Genomic DNA, 13,618 nt, shown 5'->3' with positions numbered 1-13,618 from the left:
ATTTTTCTGACCCTTTTATTTTGTATACATTTGCCTCGGATAGATCATATGCTGCGATACTCACTCAAGAAAATCAAGAAAAGGCAGAAGCCCCAATTGCTTTTTTCAGTTCCAATTTACAAGGAGCTGAGTTGAATTATTCAGATGTGGAGAAACAAGCTTATGTTGTTTTCAAAGCAATTAAATATTTCAGACCTTTTTTACTCAAAACACATACCAAAATCATAGTATCGTTTCCAACAGTAAGAAATATTCTAGTACAGAAGGATGTGGGTGAGAAAAGGGCCAATTAGGTTACTGCCTTACAAGAATATGACGTAGAAATCAAACCAGCGAGTATTGTAAAAGGTCAAGGCTTTTGCAAAATGCTGGCTGGAGCATCGCTAATGTCCGAAAATCCATCTACAGAGGTACAAGTGTATGAGGTAAGCCTAAACGATGTTGAGTCATTATACGTTGATATTATTTATTATCTAAAGAATGGATATGCTCCTTCAAACCTTGATCATACCAAGAAAAGAGCTCTAAGTTTAAAAGCCAAACAATATCAGCTCGTGAATGATGTTATTTTTAGAATAAATTATGATTATGTTCTCCTTAGATGTCTTGAGAAATCTAAAGCTGAAAAAGTCTTGCAGGAACTTCACGATGGGCCAGTAGGCGGACATATGTTGGAGATGCAACTACTCACAAAATTTTACGCGCAGGCTATTACTGGCCCACATTATTCAAAGATGCACATAACTACGTAAGTAAATGTCAAGTCTATCAAACCGTTGTTGGGAGACAAAAGAAACCATCCTTGCCACTCCAACTAGTTAACATTGAATAGCCTTTCGATCAGTGGGTATTGGACGTAATATGTGAGATCGTTCCTCACTCTTCTAAACAGCATAGATATATCCTTACAACAATAGATTACTTTACTAAATGGGTAGAAGCAGTTCTACTCAAGATGGCTATTACTGAAAATATCATCGAGTTCATAGATCAGTTCAAAATCACCAGGTTTGGGTTGCCTTCCACTTTAATGTTTGATAATGCATCACATTTTTCTGGTAATGCAATGACTGAATTTGCACTCAAAAGGGGTTTCAAGCTTAAATACTCTGCCAATTATTATCCACAAGGGAATGGGCTAGCTGAATCTACAAATAAGAACTTAATTAGAATCATTAAGCGAACCATTGGCCAAAATCATAAAAATTAGCATAAGTCTTTAGTATATTCTTTATGGGCAGATTGAATAATGCAGAAAGCCTCAATTGGCACTTCTCCCTTTAATTTAGTTTATGGGAAAGAAGTGGTTCTTCCAACACATCTGGCAATTCCCTCTTTAGCCTTGGTTCAATATATTGATGAAGTACCAACTTCTTCCTTAAAACTAAGGCAGCAAGAAATAATCAAGTTAGAAGAACAACGAGAACAGGCTAAGAAAACTCATGCTCATCATCAAGCATTAGTGAAGGCTTCTTTTGATTCAAACATGATATGCAGAAAATATTTTCAAATGGGAGATCTAGTTTTAAAATGGGATAAGGCTCATGAGAAAAAAGGGAAACATACAAAATTTCAAAGAATGTGGCTTGGTCCTTTTCAAATCATCGAAGTCATAGGTCTGTCCACTTTCATGTTACAGGATTTAACAGGGAAAAGAGATTCTTTACCTGTTAATGGTCATATCCTCAAAAAAATATTTTCCATAAAAGATCATTCTTCTATTTTTGTAGATTAGTTGTTTTTCTTTCCATAATAAAACCTGTTGTAAATGGTTACATTTGAGATTCACGAAAAAGACACAAATTCTCTTTTATATTTTATTTTTTCACTTGTATAAATAGAATTCTTTCTAAAAAAATGATCATTACTATTGAAACATGAGTTAAAGACTCTCGACCTAGAAATGATACTAGTTTCAATTGTGTAAACTTTGACAAAAAATACCTTCAATTAGAAATTGTTTTATTTCTGTCCAATGAAAGGTATCAATAACAAAAATGAAGATTCTATGTAGAAAAGCTCTTTCCAAAAACTCTATCATTGTCATCCAGAGCTATCTTAAGGAAACAATGGCTTCCTCCCCGCCTAGGAAACTACAATATTCAGAGAATGATCCAGAGATACACTTTAACTTAAAGAGCAAGAGGTCTCATCACGAGCCGACTTATCATGATCATAGATATTATAGCTTGCTGACTTTGCCAATACTGCATACCACCACAGGGCAATGACTCAAGATTGTTGCAATCATAAGACAAGGGGTCTCATCACGAGCAAGCTTGTTCAGAAAAGCTAATAAATCAGTGAATGATTGTGTCATGAATTGGCTACCAAACCAAGACATTGTTCTTTAAGGATAAAAAGAAAGTGAAAGCGAAAAGTGTGGAAATGGATTTTTTTCCTTGAAAAATTGTAAATTTCTCTAAGTAGGATACAAGATCATTGCTGGGTAACAGGTAACCCTGTCGAAGCTATAAACGCTTGCTGGCAGCAGAGGCTCTACCTACGACAAATGAGCATATTTAAAACTGATTTACAGAGAAGACTTTGTTTTTATCTTTATAAACCAAGTAATGACTGATGTAGATACAAGGACTAGCTTGAGGGAGTAAATAATCAAAGTTGAAAAAAGAAGAAATGAAATATCATTGATAGGTAAAAGCATAATGTACTTAATCTTTCTATAATAAAGTTTAATTTTCTGGAAAATTTTCTGTTTTGGAAGTTTTGAAAATTCAAAAGAATAGCAGAGATAACTGGTTCTTCCAAGTGAATCGCCAATTGTTGTGGCCAGCAACAACCCCCCTTCTTATTTAGTGTTATTCCTAATACTAAATAAGTGGGGACCCTTAGTTAAAAATTTTAAAAATCAAGTTAGTCCTTAAATTGCCTTTTCTAATAAAACTTACCATCATAAACTTAGGAAGACCCCCTTGAAAAATCTAAAAATCTAAGTTCTATGATAAGGTAAAACAAAATCTTTCCTTAGGAAATATCGCATCGCAAAAGGATAACAGGATACCTCCTTACAAGCCGAATTCTAACATTGTGAGATCGCGATACGCGATAATAAACAAATATCGCATCACATACATCAAAGACAACTTACATTGAAACACCTTAAATTGCCGATATGCGATGACGCATATCGCAAATCGCATTTCGCAGAAAACAGATTAACGAAGATTGTCATATATCACGTTCCTGCGATATTGCGATATTGCGATTTCGCGATAGAGCGACAATGCGATAATGCGATATAGCGAGCTGTGACTCTGCGATGTTGTGACTGTGGGATGTTGCGATCTGCGATGTTGTGACTGTGGGATGTTGCGATCTGCGATATTTCGAAGCAAATCGCAGATCTTTTGGGCTTGTGGTTCAAAAAAGTATTTTCCATAAACTGACACCTGGTTATGCGCTTTTATGCTAATTAATGAGTTAGTTTCCAGTTATTAATGGAATATGGTTTCATGCTTATTGAAAAATCATCTCACATAATGTGGTATATTTTATACGTCTTTGGCATTTAAAACCTTCCCATCACCCTTCCTTATCATTATTTTCACTTCACTTGTGAATTGCAGGAACGGAGAACAGAAAACGATACAAAGCAATATGCAAGATATTATGGGAAAGAAAAGCAAAGCTCCGAGCTCTGAAGAGAAAGAAATGGCACCCTTTTATACAGACACAACCTATAACAGAGACGCTGGTTTTGCTACATGGGAAGGCATGTATAATCTACTTGAGGAGAAGAATCCCAGAGTAATGGAAGTTACTGCTACTGCGGGCTCACATAGTTCTTCTGAGGCATCCATCACAGAGCTAGTTTGTTCATTCTTACACCGAATAGCAGCAAGGCCCAAAATTCTCCCATACACGGACATGGTTAAATGGATACTTGACAGCGTTGATATCAGAAATAGACAGTTTAAGACTCAGGGTCAAGAGCTTACAAATTCGTTATTTTCACAAAATTTGAACTTTATATCCGCTAAAAGAAAAAAGCGCAAAAGGTGAAAAACGCATCAAGGAAGCCCAGATCAAGAAATGGAGGCAGTTTCTGATGCGCGATTAATGCCTCGTGCTAATCGCGCATCGCTGAGAAAAATTTCTTGAAAATGAAAGCTTCTAATTGCTTAGTCACCTGTAAGCCCAAAAAAGTTGTAGGAAAGCAATAATAGAGGTAAAAAGTAAAATTTGAATCCGAAAGCCAGTGGATGACTCTCAAGTGTATCATCAATTCTGCCGAGAAGATGGCGCCAGCTCTTGCCGATTCTGTTTTCTCAGCTCAGCTAAAATCGGAAGTCGGCCAGCCGACTCTTCTCAAACAGATGCTGAATGCATGCGATTTCAAGGAGCAGATACAGAAGTAGTTTTAATTTTAGATTCAATTTTAGTTTTAATTTTGTTTTATTGTTGCCTGAAATGAGGACGTTCATTTAAACCGCATCCTACATTTTTGTAATAAGTTATTTTTAGATTTAGTTAGTAGTATTTAAACCCTTCTCATGCATTTAGAGAAGGGTTTGGAAATTTGTCAAAAACTTATCCCCAGAACATGCACTTTTGTACCGTCTGAGGAGGTTTTGATGAATGAATGGAACAGGATTTATTGATATTTTCATTTAATATCTGCTACTAATGTTGCACTTATGTACTCTTAGTGGATGTTAGATCAAGAAGAGATAGGACTAGGACTAGTTATAAATGGTACTTCTATCTCTTAACTATTTATGCCTTTTTGTTAAAGTGATATTCATGTTCAGTTGTTTATATATTGATGCGTGAATGCTTGAGTTATCATTTGGCACTTTTGTATGGTGATAGCTATTTATTTATGCTTAATGTATGAATAGCTTATTATGCGATATGTTTTTCACAATTGTTTCGTCTAACTTTTTATATGAAGTGGTTCATCCCTATTGAATTCTTTTCTCATAACAGTTGAATGATCTATATTACCAGTTGTTATTTGAAATCATTTTAGATCGCATAACGGAAAGATTACACGCCGGGTTAGTGTAGACTTAGATATTTCTACTTATTAGAAAACAATTTCTATATTATTAGATTAGAGTTAGAATAAAAGTATCCCATTTAGAAACTGTTAGAAAAAGAAATATCAATCCTTCACACACACACATAAATTGGGAAGCTGGTCCCATATCGCCAGTCGGACCCACTATACCAAATGGAAAAGGAGTTGCTAACCAAGGTCTGGACCGAGTGGGTATCCCCCTTGTTGTAGACCCGATTTTCAGGGCTTCAACAAGCCCAAACAAAATTAGGGGTCCTGAAAGGTTCATGTACCCTCATTATTGATGATGACAACATCCATCATTTCCGATAGTCATCCTGGGTCTCCTCCTGACAAGTAGAAATATGTTTTATACACATGTCAGTGCACCACTTCTATGTTGTCAGGATCTGACCCTTCTGTCCTTCTATTTCCAACAAGGTATAATGTTTGTTAAAAATATCCACAACTTGACAATTCCCCATTCTAATTACAACTGGTTTGTTCGCTTGATTCTCTTCGAACATATCGAAGTCTTTCTTCCATTTAACCTGGTTAATCGTGAAGGAGGTGAAGGCTCTCAGCTGAACATCCCCCACATATGGCATTGGATTGAGTGATTGATCATTCCCAAAAAGATAATCATACATGCAGACCTCACACATTAAGTGCTGGTTTAGGATATTATGAGCCCTCGGGATCCACATAAATTGTATAGGATCGTTCATTTCATGGCTTATTTCCTGATCGATGCTCTACAGATAGAAGAACATGTATTGTTCATGGAGGCACAAAGAATAACTATTAACAAGAGGTCGTTAGCCATCACCTACTACGCCAAGTAAATAATTTCATCTTTTTCAGGCTTCAGTAGCTGCACTTGCTCTTTTAATTCCTCAATTCTTCTCTGTTGCTTCTCCTGTTTCTGCTTTTCTTTCTCTATCTGGGTCATATAATCATCTACCACTCTTGCAACTTGTTCCTGAATTCCTCTCACTCCTTCTTGGTAGGCTTCCAAAGTGATAGACCCCCGCTGAAGGCGAGATGCAGTAGTTTGCCATTTCTGAATTTTTGCGGAGAAAAGGAATTCCTGCAACTCAAACATATGCAAAAATGACTCAGTCTATGCGGTTTCTAAAGTCATAAGCATATCTTCAGTCTACACTACTACTGAAGTGGTTTTGGCTCCAGGATTCATGATAGCTCAACCGACAATCCTCTTTTGCTTCCTCACCTATCTCCATAAGCACAACACTTGCTTCCTTAGCCTAATAGCTTCCATTTTTAATTGCATGTTCTCCTTAAAGTACGACCGATACCTGTCCTGGATGGGGGCACTTCTCCTTGCACATTATTCAATGATTTCCTATTTAATAATGACCTCCTCCATTGGTCTCACGTCCGATGTTGGATTTGGTGGATTGACATCAGTGAACTCGTCAACTGGCTACTGTTTCACACTTATTTCTTCTATTTGCTCCACAATTTGGGGGGCTTCTCCAACATATTCTTCCATAGGTATTGGAACCTCCATATCTTCAATGAATGGCTCTAGAGCCATTGCAGGCTCCTGCAGAGTAACATATTCAACATATTTTTCCTATGGCTTCTCTATTTCCAGGTCATCTCCTTCCATTGGCTCAGAGATTGGCTTTGGACCTTGTGGGTCTGTACCAATAGCGATGTTTTCTTCCAACAACTCTATGGGTACAATATCAACCATGATTTCTTCAACTTGCCTTTTGGTCGAAAATGGTTCTTGTGTGATAGTGTTGACCAACAATCTTCAATTTGCCCAATTTTCCCACCAGTCGACATTGGTTCTTATGTGACAGTGTCGACGATGGTTCCTATAACTTCCCCTACAAGTCTTAATATTTGGGGAGAGATCTTTTCTCTTACCGAGTGAGTAGGCGAGAAAAATTTTCCTGCCCCTCTTGGCAGGGAAGCAGGAAGCGGAGAACAATGGATATCGTCCTCAATCTCCATCCTTTCGAAGCCTACTGCCTCAAGTCCTTTAATTCTATCTCATTCCCCTTTATCTACTGGTTATTTTGTGCTCTCCTTCTGTTTTCATTCTTGTGCTTATTCTGCCACCTATTATTCTATCCTGCCTGCTTGTTCAGTAGGCCACGCTAGTTCTTGTGTAATAGTGTCACCTGCAATCCCTTCCACTTCCATTTCTTCTACTTCCAAGTTAGCCGTCAACGTTGGTTCTTCTGTAACAACAACATCTACTCTCTCATTCTCTACCAACGATTCAAACATTTCTTCTTCCACTGGGTCAGCAGTCGACACTGGTTCTTGTGTAGCATCATCATCTATAGTCCCTTACTCTGTTGGTGATTCTTTTGTTTCATGTTCCATCGCCAATTCCCCCAATCGTTCGGAACCTGATGTTGGCTCTTCTATAACAGCGTCTTCTGCAGCCACTTTCTCTACCACTAACTCTTCTTCCTCTCTTTCCGAAATCATGGCAACAATTTCTTCTTCTTCTAATTTGATGAATTGTGGCCAAGCCATGGAAGTTTTTGACAAGGCATGCACCACCACCGTCCTGAGAATCCTATAGTTTGTGAGGACCGCCAAACTTGATGTGACCGACTAGAAGACCATGCCATTAACTGAAGGTTCTTCCATAAGAAAAATGACATATCCAGAGAATGCACATGCAAGAACCAAAGGCATGCAAGAATTTTAAAATTATATTTGAACAACATAGAGAGATGAACTTCGCAAGTAATGTATCACATAATGAAGTATGTGACCTCGGCCCATGGATGCAACAATAATTTTTGATCGTATCCCCTTCCCTTCTAAACGACGGTTTCTCCTGCCTACAAGAATAATTTCAAAATTTATGGTAAGGACGATTTCCAGACGAACCATTTTTTTCCTCCTTGTGGAAATTCATGGATAGTTGAAATGATTTATTCAGTGATGGGAATGTCTAGCCCACAGACTCTAGAATAATTCCTGACTATAATGGCTTCATCAAATCCCTGCAACCTCTCAAAATAGGTGTGTCATCCTGCATCTTTAAAAACCTGCCATACATTCGTATGGTGCCAAACCTACATTGTATCTTCCAATTCATGCCTAACAGCATGCCCACCCATTCCACTAGTTTCTCTGTAGCAGTACTTGGAGTAGTAGAAAAATTGTTGAGGAGAGTGTTAGTCGGTAAAGTTGTGATGACAAGGATTGTGCTGGAAAAGGATGCGGTGATAGGGAAATCTGGAAAAGGTTATGGGGAAAATACATGGTAGATTGTGATAATTATGGAAATTATTCCAACACATTAGAAAAGACCATAATTCAATTCTATAGTACATGATTCAAGTTCCAATGCATATGGATAAATGTGCAAAGTGTGTTGGGGATTAGTGTAATGATCGTGAGATGTATGAATTGCTGTGAGATTCAACAACAATGATGATACATCATTATTTCTATTAAATACAACATCTTTAGGATTAAATGTGATACCTCCCCCAACTAAGCAATGATCGTCCATGGTTGTGTCTAATCATGTCATAGGTGAAATATCAATCAAATCCCCAAAGTGGGTCAAGGATATACCTAGCAACTTACCTTGACGGAGTAACAGCATCGGAGGAGTAACAACACTGGAGAAGTAACAACACTAGTGAAGTACTTAGACAAAATCAACATCCGCGGAGTAACAGAACTAGAGTAACAACACTAGTGGAGTAACAAAACTAGTGAAGTTCCTGCAAGAAAAATATTGATAGAGTAGTAACATCATTATAATATAATATATATATATATATATATATATATATATATATATATATATATATATATATCTATATATATATATATATATATTGAATTAAACAAGAGGTGCAAAGAAAGAGTTATTTGCACTAACAACTTCAAAACCAGAATAATTAGAGAAATGTTTAATAAAGGAATCTTTATAAGTCCGACGGTGATACAATCTCAGGCAATGTCCATTTATAATTAGGGGAGTATGTGTCTCATCAATTATTACAAGTCTAACAGTCATGTTATCAAACACTGTGTCAAATTCATACGGTCCCATCCATCTAGAGAAAATTTTTCCCTTAAAATATTTGCACTGAGAGTCATAGAGAAACGCCCAATCTCCTCTTTGAAAAACCTTTTTCTTGATGATTTTTTCATTCCATTTAGTTTGTTGATGTTGAATAGTAGCATTTTTCTAAACAACTATCAAACTAATTTCATCCAACTCATTTAACTATTCAGGTTGGTGTTTCTAGGCTTTTGAAAGATCTATATCTACTTCAAGGGTTGTCATGAGCATCTTAGTTTCAAATTCTACCAGAAACAAAGGATATTTCCCATAAACAAGCTCGTATGGTAAAAATCCTATTGTGTTCTTCCATGTTGTTTTGTAAGCCCAAAGTGCCTCAAGAGATTTTTGGCCCAATTTTGGCAATGGTTTGCTACAATCTTCATAAGAATATTCTTTAGCACCTTGTTTCATACTCTCAATTTAACCATTCACCTAAGGATGATATGCAAACGTCACCTTGTGCTTGATTCCATACTTCTTCATAAGTCCTACTATTAGAAGTGATGTGAACTGTGCCCCTCCATCTAAAACTATATCTTTGGGCGCTCTGTACCGAGTGGATTTTTTTCGAATAAGAAGTCTAAGACAACCTTTTCTATTTCTTTCGCAACAACTTCGGCCTCTACCCACTTTGTCACATAATCCATGCATACCAGAATGTGAAATTCATCATGTGAAGTTCAATTGAATGACCCAACGAAATCGATAACCCATTTCTCAAAGTGCTCAAGAGCTAGTTGAGGTTGTAACGACATCTCATCTAATTGTCTAGGCTGACCCATATGCTAGCAATTTTCGTGCCCTCAAACATATTTCCTTGCATCATGAAAAATAAAGGGCCAATAGTACCCCATCTGTAACACCTTATGACATGTTTGCTTATTCTCAAAATTCCCTCCACAGGGGCCATCGTGGGCAGTGTTCAGAACGTCATAGATTTCATCTTCACCTACGCAACACCAGATCTGATTACATATTGTATAAAAGAGGTATCCCTCTATCAACGAATAATAGGCACTACGATGGATAATCTTTCGTTTCTCTTTGTATAGCAAGTGTTGAGTTACTTTTCTTGTGGAAATATAGTTAACAATATCTGCATAACACGGAGTGTGAGTAGAAATTGCAAATAGATGTTCATTTGGAAAAATATCCTCTACAGGTGTACCTCCATCACTAGTATCTAGCCTAGACAAGAAATCTACAACTACATTATCTTTCCCTGGCTTATCTACAATGATAATATCAAATTCTTGAATTAACAATAACCATCTTGTAATACAACCAAGAGTTATCGGTTTATTCATCAAATACACTATGGTTGTATGATCATTGTGCACAAAAGTGGGATACCATGTAATGTAATGGTGTAGCATATTAATAGCATAAATAACAACTAAAAACTCCTTTTCAATTCCCCTATAGTTTAGCTCAGCAGGAGTTAGGTTCTTGCAGACATAATAGATCACGTATGGTTTCTTGTCCTCCTGTTGTCCCAAGAATTCCCCTACTACTGTGTGAGAAGCATCTTTAGAGATATTAAATGGGAGCTTCCACTCATGACCACGTAATATCAAAAATTTGCAAGCTAGTTCTTTGATTTCCACGAACACTTCTTCACATTCATCCATCCACACAAATTTTGCGTCCTTATGTAACAATTGAAAAAGTGGGAATGTTATATTAGATTTTTTCTCTATAAAACATCTATAATAGCTAGCATAATTGATAAAACTACACACCTGCGTTGGTGTCTTAGGTGTAGGAAAATTTAATACTACCTCTACCTTGGCAGGATCAACCTGACTTCTTGCAACTGAAAACAAGTGTCCCATAACTATTCCTTCTTCCATCATCATGTGGCATTTCACTGTACTAAGTGAAACATGTGTTTCTTACATGTTTTAAGTAATCTCTCTATGTTTTCCAGACTTTCTTCAAAGTAATCCCCATATGGGGTGAAGTCATCCATGTAGATTTCAACACTATCATTGACTAGATCAGAAAAAATTCCTATTATTTCCCATTGAAAGATAGCGGGTGCATTACAGAGACCAAATGGGAGGAATCAATATGTGAAGGCTCCCTAAGGGCATTTGAAGGTAGTTTTATCTTGATCCTTAGGAGCTATTTGGATCTGGTTGTATCTGCTAAATCCATTCACAAAGGAGAAGAACTTCTTTCCAACTAATGTATGAAGGACCTGGTCAAAATAAAGGGTAAGTGAAAATGATCTTTTTAATTTGACTTATATAATTCCGTATAATCAACACAAATCCACCACTTTTCATTCTTCTTTGGAAAAATGACTAGTGAGGACATCCATTGACTAGGAGATTGGGCAAATAAATACCACATCTAATAGCTTTTGTAGTTTGTCTTTGACATGTTCTTTAAGGAAGGATTCATTCTTCTTTGTGGTTGCCTAACATATCAATATTTGTCTTTAATGTATATGTGATGGGTACATAAGTCAGTAGGGATTCCTTTCATGTTTTTATATTCCCAAGCGAAGGCTTCTTTATGTTCCTAAAGGACCTTCAGCAACCGTTCTGATGGGGAAGGTGAAAGGTTAGGATTAATGTTCAGCATTCTCCCTGGTTCAATTTCTATAGGAACACTGTTACGGGGTACAATTGCAGGAATGTTTTCGACTTTAGTATCTAGTTCAATGGTTTCTTGAACATTGCAACTCATAATAGATTCTAATAGTTGGCGGGTTGAATCAGAAACGGAGTTGGGACTGCTGATAAAGGTACTAATAACATCATCCTCCATTTCATCCTTAAAATAGAGGGCCTCACCAATGGTAAGAATTGGTCTAATTTCTTCATTTTCAGCTTCAGGCCCCTTCTTAGGTAGAGATTTTTGTATTAAGGTAAATGCTAGTTTATTTGATGAACTCGATTCTGCAAGGGGGATAAAGGATAAGATTGTTTTTTACTTCCCCATAACATATTACCATATTCCCTTACCAATACCCAATGTAAGTGTCTGTGGTTGCAAGCCATGATCTTCCTAAAATAAAAGGGTGCCCACTAGCTGGGGGTTGGGTATGTAATACCAAAAGATCAATAGGGTATTTCCACGAATCCTCGGAAATGGTTATATCTTCCCTACCAGTATTATAGTACACCAATCTGCCTATTCTAGGATGGTGGGGGTTGGTTTAAGGTTTCGCAGGCCCAAGGTAATCCCAATTGCAGAAGTTATTACATTAATTGTGGCCCCACAGTCTACAATCACATTTAGGATATCAATCCCATTAATTCATATTGTAAGAATGAGGTTCCCTAGATCCCCGTATTTAGTAGGTGTAGGCTTCCCCAACATTATGTCTGATAATTTTCCCATAGCGTGAATTGTGAGAGAATCCTTTGGCTTCCTTCCCGGTTTCTTACAGCAATATTCTTTGAAAATTTTGGCAAAAATTGGTACATCGCTCATAGCCTGAAATAATGGGATTTTGACAAATAAATTTTGTAACTCCCTTAAAAGTCAACTTTGGGAGGAGGATTATGTTTTCTCAATGATAATATATTAGGATAGGGTGGAGCACTCTGACATCCTCGAGTAACAATTATTTGAGAAGGGGGTTGTTGTTCAATAGGAGTTTTCCTTGACTCATTCCCAGTTGTTCTAATAGAATTCCTAGGTTCTAGTTCTAAGACTTCATCATCAGTATGTTCAAGAATTATTGGTGAAGTCTGAGTATTTACCCCCCAACCAGACTAGATATTTAATTCATTAAATTCTGCGGTGGCAATACTATATGCAGGAAGGTTGAGTGTATCAACCTATTGAGCCCCCCTCTTGTTTGGATTTGGATTGGATTGAACAAGAAGTTGTGGACGAAGAGGAGGATTACTGGTGGAGGCATTAGAAGGCAGTTGTAACTATTGTTGTGGCATAGGCTAGGAGAACTATCTTAAAGGAGGAGGAGGTCCACGCCAATTCTGGGAGCATGAAGGGGTTGGACCAGATTAAGGTAACCATGGTTGCCAAGGCATTGGATATTGATAGGACTACAACCATGAAGTTGAAAAAGGTACAGAATGAGGCCAAATATTCAAATTATTGAAATAATGAGAGGGGTCTTGAGCCATACCTTGATTCATGTTTTGTGGTCATGGTTGCCACAGTTCCCTTGATCCAATGAAGTACAACTGATCTACCTCTTCATTTTCTCCCTGAAAAACTATCTTCAGCCTAGGAAGAGATGGACACCTACTAGTGGAATGACGTTTCTCACATATTGTATAGGTCTTGACAATATTTAGTGGGCATTCCTTCAATAGGTGCTTATTCCTTCATTCAAGGCAGAAAATGGCCATAGCCTTCTCTGCTTCCATCTGTTTTTGTTTCACCTATAAAATGTCTAGCTATGAGGACAATAAGCTCAAGATATCGGTCCTCAAGTTGTCCAACAAGTTTCTAAATTCTACTTTTGTAACTTGACCGCTGGATGTCTTAAGGGTTTAGATCCCCTGCATATGCCTCACAACTCCATG

This window comes from Pinus tabuliformis, chromosome 8 (genome assembly GCF_031772625.1).
Source record: "Pinus tabuliformis cultivar Carrire ecotype Pingquan chromosome 8, CPIR1, whole genome shotgun sequence".
Classification (NCBI taxonomy): Eukaryota; Viridiplantae; Streptophyta; class Pinopsida; order Pinales; family Pinaceae; genus Pinus; species Pinus tabuliformis.
This window is presented reverse-complemented; position numbering follows the sequence as displayed.